This window comes from Camarhynchus parvulus, chromosome 1 (assembly GCF_901933205.1).
Source record: "Camarhynchus parvulus chromosome 1, STF_HiC, whole genome shotgun sequence".
Classification (NCBI taxonomy): Eukaryota; Metazoa; Chordata; class Aves; order Passeriformes; family Thraupidae; genus Camarhynchus; species Camarhynchus parvulus.
This window is the reverse complement of record NC_044571.1, coordinates 4,384,855-4,394,391: the sequence shown is the minus strand read 5'-3', so window position 1 is coordinate 4,394,391 and position 9,537 is coordinate 4,384,855.

Here is a 9,537-nt window from a genome sequence, read left to right as displayed (position 1 = left end):
GACCAGGCACTGGATTTCATGTCTGGCTTGTAGAAACCAGCACAGGAAAAGGTGGGAGAAGGTGCTCCTGAGAAAGGGAGAGGTTATGCTTTGGGGAAAGTGTTGGCAAGGATGAAAGTTTACCAAGAAAGTCTCGCAGATATGGATGCTTAGCAGAAAGATTTTTCAATGTAGAGTCTGATGAAGGAATAGAGATGGAAGCAAGTTTTGATATAGAGGAAAAGAATTGCTGAGCCAGTCTTACTGGATAACCAAGGAGGCAAAGGGGGTGTAAGTTAGAAGGGGTTTTATGGCTTAGAACAAAGGATAAACCCACCTCAAACAAGAAGATGTTTTTACCAAAAGAAAGACGGCACAGGCAAACAAGTCAGCAAAGCTGCAAGTAGAAAAAAGTCTCAGAATTTTCCACTGCAAGAAAACTGAAAAACAACTCCCAGCTTAAACTGTAATGTACTGACTTCTAGTGATTGGAGAACAGTAACATGAATATGGTAATTACAGTAGTTATGATAGGCTATAGATAAAAGTTAAGGTATAGATTGGTTCTACTGTATTAAGATGCTCAGCAAAGAAAAGTACAGAATGCATTGTAACCAAAACCAAAGGGTCTCCAGGGCTGCCTGCAGCTGGAGCTGACAGCTGTAGGCACAGCTCTGTCACCCACCACCCTGGACTGCTGTAACTCTTGGATGGAATAAACTGCATTTTGGAGAGCTGCCTGGAGTCCTGCATCCCTCATTATGGCTCTTACAGGGAAGGGAAGATTGAGGATCTTCATTGTCCAGAGCTGGCTTTTTATGGAGGAGGACAGAAGGTTTGTTGTGATCCTCCCTGTCCTGGAAGGTGGGAGCAGCCTGTGGCCACTTTCAGTGTTATCAAACAGTGGATCTGGCTCAGGGGCTCTGGTGGTGAATTTGCTGCTGCCTCCTTGGCACCCCAGGGCTGTGCTGAGCTGCAGGAACAGCTCTTAGGGGAATTCTCTGGAATGCCAGACTGCACAACACAGATTTTGGGCCTCAGCCAGGATGTGTAGGTGCTGCTGTGCTGAACAAGGCAGATTTGTTGGTCTGGGGAACATCTGCTCAGTGATCTCCTGGAAAAGTAAAGGCAGATCTGCAAATTCAAGATGGATGCAGATTAATGGAACTGGTCTGAATCAATCAGGTCCTCATGATGGACTCAACATGTGGATCTTTCTCTGTTGCCTGCACTGCAGGGTGTTGCATTGTCCAAAAATAGCTTTGGAAGGAATTGTTCTCCAGAAGAAAACCCTCTCAAGTGTATTTTCTTCCATGCCATGAAAAATCATTCATTCAAACTCACACCTGGGCTTTATTTGATCAATAAATTATAGAAATTGGCAGTAGTCTATAAGGGCTGATTTGAGCTTAGGGGTGGGAAGAAGAGATTTTCCTGGGCTTCCCACCTAGCTGCAGCAGCATGGGAATATTTGTGTGGATGTGGGAACCCAGGACATCCCTCTGGCTGTCCTGAGCAGCCAAGACCCCTGCCAGGGGGCTCAGAGACCCTGGCACAGAGCACAAGGTGCCTGTGGGTTTGATTATGACCCATGGAGCAAATTACCAACCTTATATGAAGATCTGCAAGCCACAAGAGTTTAGGTAGAATGATAGTAAATTTATCACGGGGTGGAAAAGTAGATTTTGGGGTTTTTAGAATGGGGGTTCAGGAGGCAAGATGGAGGGATCTGGGCATGTCCAGCCTTTCTCCTTCTTCTTCTTCTTGGCCTCCATCTTCTGCTGTGATGTTGGCACTTTTGGATTGGTTTAGAGTAGAAGCTCACTGTCTAACATAGGTGATAGGTATTGGGAAGTAATTGTAAACATTGTACACGTAGTTTTTAGTATAAAGACATAACACTGCCCGGGGCAGGCAGAGTGCCTGGAACTGTCCTGCTGGATGGACCTCAGCTGGACAGGAGAAATTTTTTAATAGATAAGATACAATAAACAACCTTGAGAATGAGAACTGAAGAATTCCAACTCATTCTTCAAGCGCTCAGGCTGGGAAAGAGACTTTTAACAATCCCAGGGCTGCAGCGACCAGAAAGACCCCGAGATGCTGACGTGTCTCACTCCTCTCTAGGCAGAAGTCACAGTGTGGCACTGTGATGGCAGCAGTGGATTCTTATTTTCCTCTTTGTTTTCTCACACAGACACATTCCAAAGCCATGGAATCCTTATGTGGATTTTAGGTCCCAACTAAGATCTTGAAGACCTTGTTACCTTATTAACTTGTAGACTGCTGAGGGTTTTTTTTTGTTTGTTTTCTCTTTTCCTCTCCCCTGGCATTTTCTCCCCTGAAGTATACCTGAGTGATTGTCTCTGCATACACAGAGACACAATAATTTCAATATCATAGAATCATGGAAAGATCTGGTTGGAAGAGACTTCTGGAGGGTGCAGAGATCAGATTTCTACTTGCAGTGAACCCAAAGCCCAGCTCCTCTCAGCTCCTCTGTTTGGGCACCCTGAGCTGTCTGGTAGCCCTCTGCCTGTCCCTCTTCTGCCACATCCCTGCTGAACTGGCTTCCCACAGGTTCCCCAGCCTGTTCCAGGTGTGATGTGACCCATTCTGACCAGAGGGGAAGAGTCAATTCCTTGGATATGTTGTCCTGGCCCTCCAGATGTGGCCTGGTGAGGAGTTTGCTGAGTTACAGTGCTGGCCCTTGTGACAGTGCTCACAGGGGTCTCAGGTTGAGGGAAGAGACGAGGATCTGACTCCATGTTTCAGACGGCTGATTTATTATTTTATGATATATATTATATTGAAACTATGCTAAAAGAATAGAAGAAAGGATTTCATCAGAAGGCTTAGCTAAGAATAGAATAATAAGAAATGATAACAAAGTTTGTGGCTCGGACTCTGTCTGAGCCAGCTGGGCTTGGATTGGCCATTAATTACAAACAACCAACATGAGACCAATCACAGATGCACCTGTTGCATTCCACAGCAGCAGATAATCATTGTTTACATTTTGTTCCTGAGGCCTCTCAGCTTCTCAGGAGGAAAAATCCTAAGGAAAGGATTTTTCATAGAAGATGTCTGCGACAGGCCCTTATTCAGCCCTCCTGCCACAGGGGACCCTGAAAATACCACAAAGCTTCCTCTCCAGAGGAGGAATGGATGGAGAACTTTCCCTCCTTACCTGTCCCTTTGGTGTCAGTGCTGTGTCTTAGGTTGGAAATGGGGGTGTGTATTTTATCACCATCTGTTAGAGGTGGGGCAGTTCTCTTCTGTTCATTGGGCAGGTTTTTCTTCATCATGCCCACCCATCGTGCCCACCATCCCCTCAAATCCTTCTGAGCCATTTCCAGCTGTTCCCCAGTGTGTCCTGATGTCCTGTCTCTCCTCTCCAAAACTCTGGGCTTCTTTCTCCTTGTTGCATTCCAGGAGGGTTTTTGTTGGCCCAATCCTCCTGTTCTGCAGGACTCCCCTGGATTCAAGCTCTGACATTCAGAATTGCTCCCCTTTTCCTGGTACTCAGGTCATTTTCCCTGATTGTCCTGGATTTGCATAGATGGCAGACAGGGGTCTTGCTATCCCATCAGCCAGCACTTCCAGCACTCCTGCAGGTCTGACTGAGCTTTTCTGTACAATTTGCAACCAGTTGCTCTCCCACTGTTTGCTGTCATCCTTCCCAGACTCCATCTCCATGGTAAAACACAAAGGAATTGAACAAGAGTTTAAATTTGAATAGTAAGGGGGGGAAAAATGAGCATTGAGCACACTGCCACTTTCTGCATTGCCCATCTGCGTGCCTTTTGCTGAGGTGCACGCTGAGGTTCCTGCTGTCTGTGCAGGCACTGTTGGGATGTGCTCAGAGGGTTTTTAGTGCAAGCTGCCCGTGGTGATTGGGAAAATAATACCTTTGCATTGCAGCAAATTGGCCCTGTTTGTAGTACTCAAAACTGCCTTAGCTGAGGTGCAGCGTGTTCTGTCTGAAAATGTCACTGAAAACAGCTCAGGCAGGCTTCACTCTGATGAACCAATTGTGCTCTACAACTCCATCTAACGCAGAAGAATGTGTGCCAGTGTTAAATCCTTTCCCTGAGGATTTGTGTGGCTCCAGAGCACAGGAATGCTGCTGTAATGGCCGTGGCTCAGCTGGTACTTGTGATTTGTCAAGGTGCAGTGGGATGAAATCCCTGGAGTGCTTTGGAGGGGGCTGCACAAAAGTAATGGTGTGGGAGGCAGGCTGGTCTTCATACTCAGGAGATTTGCTGTGTTTGGGGTATTTTGTTATGAGGACAAAGGCAACAGAGCTGTGTGAGGCTGACATTCTCCTTTGTTCAGCTGATAGGCAGTGATCCAAACAAGAGTTGGCCAGGTCAGTGTTAGAACAACAGAATCCTGGAATGGTTTGGGTTGGAAGGGACCTCAAAGATTGTGTAGTTCCACTGTCCCAGGCTGCTCCAAGCCCTGTCCAGCCTGGGCTGGACTTCCAGGGATCCAGGGGCAACCACAGCTTCTCTGGGCACCCTGTGCCAGGGCCTGCCCACCCTCACTGGGAAGAATTTCTTCCTAATATCTAAGCTAAATGTCCCTTCTTTCAGTTTGAACTCATTACTCCTTGTCCTGTTTGCAGTTACTGATAAAGAGTCCCTCTCTTTTATCATCTGAAACAAGAGAAAATCAAATTATGAGAGAGATTAGAGCAATTTGATGAAGGTGGACCAGAACTGCAGGACGAAGCCACACTTCTACACAAGAACCTTAAACACAGTGCTTGTTTAAACGTAACAAACAAACATAACTTGCTAAAGAGTTCAGATTAAAAGATTATGAAACAAGCCTCCTTTTTTTTTTCTTTCCCCCTGAAGCTCTTTCTCACTTCAAAGAAGGGGAAGTTTCCTCACAGGAACGAAAGGCAGGGAGTTGATAACAAACAAGTCAAACCACAAGTGCTTTGTGCAGCAGTGATGAAGGGCTCCTTTCCTTGTGGGAGCTGAGGGTGGCTGGGGGGGTGCGCTGGACCATGAACCTCCTGAGCTCAGAGCCTGGCAAAGTTCCACCCAATGCCTGGCTGGAGCTGGAGCAGTTTTGGGGAAGCTCCAATGACCTGGATCTACCAGCCACACCACTCCCTGTTGTGTCCCACGTGCCAGCATCATCTCACTGGACCCTCCCTCAGCAGGGAGGGGGAGAAACGCCAAAAAAAGGCCATTGTGTTATCATTTCCTGGTGGAAAAGGAGCCTTGTGTGAAGCCTCATGTTGCCTTGTGCTATTTCTTCCCTTCCACAACATCAAAAAATCAGAGGTCCATGCTAAAAATACAGCTGGGAGCAGAGCTGATGTTTAACATGCAGAATTCACCTCTCAGGGAGTGCTTCCAGTCACAGAAGTAAACTAATGTTGAGCTCGTTCTGGGTTTCATTTTCTCCTTGGGAATACCTGAAGTTTAGTGTTGTCACAAATGCTGCACCTTGAATCACAACTCCTGTCTTTTTGCCAATCTAAGTCTTTGTAAGTCTGTGAAAGTTGCAACACTTCCACCTCTTTAATAACTAAAACTTCCCTGACTTAATAAATGTCCAGCAAATTCTCTGTGAGGCAATTAATGTGCTGGGATATTTGCTTCAAGACAACATTGTGATGATTTGTGGTGCCAAACTGTCTCATCTGAAGGTGAAAATGCAGCAGGCTCTCACTATTCTTTGTCATCCATGCACATGAAAAAACCATGCACTTAAATATCTGGTAGTTTTCATATCTTAAAGCAAAAAGTAATAAGGAATAGTCCAAAAAGTGAACATACTGAGTACTCTGAAAATACTTTTTGCTATTCATGAGCTGTTTATTAACTGTGGCTGGGCTCTGCAAATCTGTTCAGTGGATAATATAGATAAACAATTGTCAATTTACATGTGCAAACTATCTAGTTTGACTTTTTGCCCTCTCTGATATAGTGCTGGTTGTGTGGCTACGTAGCTTTCATGGACTGGAGAAGAGATTTTTAGGCAGTGGAATACCAAATAGCAAATATTTGTGCTGCTGCATTGAAAAACTCAATTATGTGCAGGCATTTTGCAGGGAATAGGTATTTTTCAAGCATTCACATGAATCAAAAAGCTATTCACTGGAATGTTTATGAACTTCAAAGCGGTGGTACATGAACAGAAAAGAGCATAAGAGTGCTTCAGAATTCAAAGAGACATTCTTAAACATGGCTTGGCAGTGCCAGCCTCAGGCCAAGTGTCAATGCTATCTCCCTGTTTACTATTTATTATTCTGGTGATATATGCACTGAGCATTTGGGGTGGCAAAGTGTTCTGAGCTTCTGTTTTGCTTAAAATATTTTGTGTCAGCGAGGGGTTGTAATCCAGGGAGCTGCAGGGAACCAGGAAGGGGAATCAAGGCATTAAATCCCACTGCCACTCTTCAGAAGAGACAAAACTTTTTTCCTTATAGGATACCTGGAAACTATTTGACTGGGTGGATGATCATGGGATTAGGGGGAGTGTGGATAAATTTTCATCTGCTGATTGTGGAGGGACTCCAAAAGAAGTCAGGGGAGGAGTATTGGGCTGATTTTTGGTTTGTTCACATGGGATTTCCCAAAGTTGCACCAGCCCACCTTGGACAGGCAGAGAAGAATAGAAAGTCACTTGATGTTGGCCACTTACCAAACCAGGTATTTGGGACTACAAATGTCATTCTTGCAGCATTGTGTAGCTGTTTGATTTATGAATTACCTGCAGATTTATCCCCTCATGAATCTCTGGTGAAGGATGCGCTGGAACTGGGGTATCCCACACAGGAGAGTGGTTCAGTGGTGGAACAGGTACCTGGAGATGGCTGTGGGTATCTGCATCCTGGGAGGCTTCCAAACCCCTTTTGGATGGAGGCTGGATCAGCCTGATCTCACTGTGAAGTTGGCCATGCCCTAAGGAGTGGGGTGGAACAGAAATCTCCTCCAACCTGAATTTTCTGTGGCTTTAGGCGCTGAGAGAGGAGTCCCCAGGGAGAAAGCAGAGGGAGAAAGGCATGATCTGGTAATATCTGCTTCCTATCTGGGCTGCAGAGCGGAATTCCAAAGAGCATAAATGGCTGGAATATCATCTCTGTGCAGTCAGCCTTGCATGGATTCTTTATTCAGCCTTGATTTTTTTCTCTTGTGGATTCTATCTCATCTCTAAAGTCATGGGAACTGAAATTTCATGTTACAATTTGTCTCCTCTTATCAGAGATGCATTGCTTGGTGTTATGTTATCTGTCTTGTCTACAACCATTTTAGCTTTTTTTTTTTCCTAAAGCATAAATATTAGGAAGAGAATTATTGTGTAATCAGATATTACAGTATGAAATGAAGAGGAAGTTTGAGGGCAGACAACAAGGAAGTCTTTCACTGCAAGACTTCAAGGGATGTGGCAGCATTAAATAATTTAAAACAAGTCTGAACAACTTTTTTTGAGACTAAAACTGTGGGGAAATATCCAAGATTTCTTGTCTTGAAACTACTGAACTCTTGAAGTCCAGTTGTAGAGGACAGAGCATATATTCAATGCCAGTCTTTCACATCTCAACAATTTCCACAGTAGCACACCAAAATTACTTTATAAATAACATTAAATTTTTTATGTGCTGGCCTAAACTCTCAGTCTGGTTATCAGAATGGACTTGGGGATATCTAAAAGCTCAGCTGACTTTTATATCTGCACACACAGGGGGAAAAGTTTGGTAGTGTTTGTTTCTATTGGAATACAAAATAGGAAAATGAACAAAAAACTTTCTTTTTAGAGCACTGCAATTGTTGTTGAGACTGCAATTGCTAGATTGAAGCTAAAATATATTTAGGGTATTTAAAATACAGAGCTGGCTACATTCTCATGGAAGTAAAAAAAGTTACAAGGTGGAAAGTCCAGGTGGGTTCCCTCAGCCAGGAGTGGACAAGTAAGGGCTGGGCTTTGTGCTGCTTCAGCTGCTGGAAAAGTGAAATTATGAGAGCAGAGCTTTGGTGTGACCTCTAATGCCCCTGGGGCTGTGCAGAGGGTGGTCAGCACCTCATCCAGTGGGGTTTTCATTGGGTGATGAGTTCAGGAATGTCCTGATCCTGTGCTTGCTCACCTTTATAAATTCTCTGGGTGCCAGCCCAGATGTCATCAGGTCTCTCTGAAAACTCAAAGGCTGATATTTAGAGTTCTGGGTGGGGCCAGCACATGAAGACATAACATTCCCTCATAGAGCCATTGACACTAAAAAATAAATTAAATTGGAGGTAGTGTCATCTCGTATTTCGGCCTTGAATAATGTTATCAACATTTTGAAAAGAACAGCCTGGAACTCTGTTCTACAGAATATATGCAACCAATGTTGTTGACCAGAGAAAGAAATTAATGAATAATTAACCACTTCCATAGATCACATGTTCAAAGCAAGGGGCCCTACTTTGAGAGGACAGTCATAAATTGTACAGAAAGCTGATGAGAACTGGGCTTAAACTTAGGCTGGGCTAACTCTGTGATCTATGAGAGTCCTTCAGTGTGACAGTTCCTCCACGCTTGTGCCAAGTATGCTGATGAAGCTTCAAGGGGTTACCAGCCATGCATATTCTACAGATATTTGTATTATTGAGTGAATCAGATGTGAAAGATAGCTGTTGTAGTCAGGGAAATGACTAATGAGGAAGGTTACCAGGAACTTTGCATTTTAAAGCCTTCTCAGTGAAAAATGGTGTGGGAGGCTGAGGCTCCTTGCATGCTGATGTGTTGGGTCTCCCATCTCAGCCTCTCATTCAAATAATGAAATTTCCTCTGACAGTGCTTAGTTTGATGAGCAGTTGTGTGCATGAGGCAAGATTTCATATCTGGAAAATGGAATATTTCCCAGCATTTTGTTACATGCTGGGATTTGTAGAGCAAGATTTTGTTGAAGATTTTGATGAAGATTTTGTTGAAGCTTTTATTGAAGACTTTGTTGAAGATTTTTTTTTTTAGATTTTGTTGAAGACCACCAGGAATTTTGCATTTTAAAGCCTTCTCAGTGAAAAATGGTGTGGGAGACTGATTCTCTTTGCATGCTGATGTGTTGGGTCTCCCACCTCAGCCTTTGATTCAAATGAAATTTCCTCTGACAGTGCTTTGTTTGATGAGCACAATGTTGCGTGCATGGGGCAAGATTTCATACCTGGAAATTGAATATTTCCCAGCATTTTGTTACATGCTGTGACTCGTGAAGCAAGATTTTGTTGAAGCTTTTGTTGAACACTTTGTTGAAGATTTTGCTGAAGATTTTGTTGAAGACCACCAGGAACTTTGCATTTTAAAACCCTCTCAGTGAAAAATGGTGTGGGAGACTGAGGCTCCTTGCATGCTGATGTGTTGGGTCTCCCACCTCAGCCTCTTGTTTAAATAATGAAACTTCCTAGGATAGTGGAAGTTTGATGAGCACAAAAAGATTTCATACCTGGAAATGGAATATTTCCCAGCATTTTGTTACATGCTGGGATTTGTGAAGCAAGATTTTGTGTAAGCCCAACGAGGTGTTGATGTGTTGGTACAGAAGCTTGTGAAAGT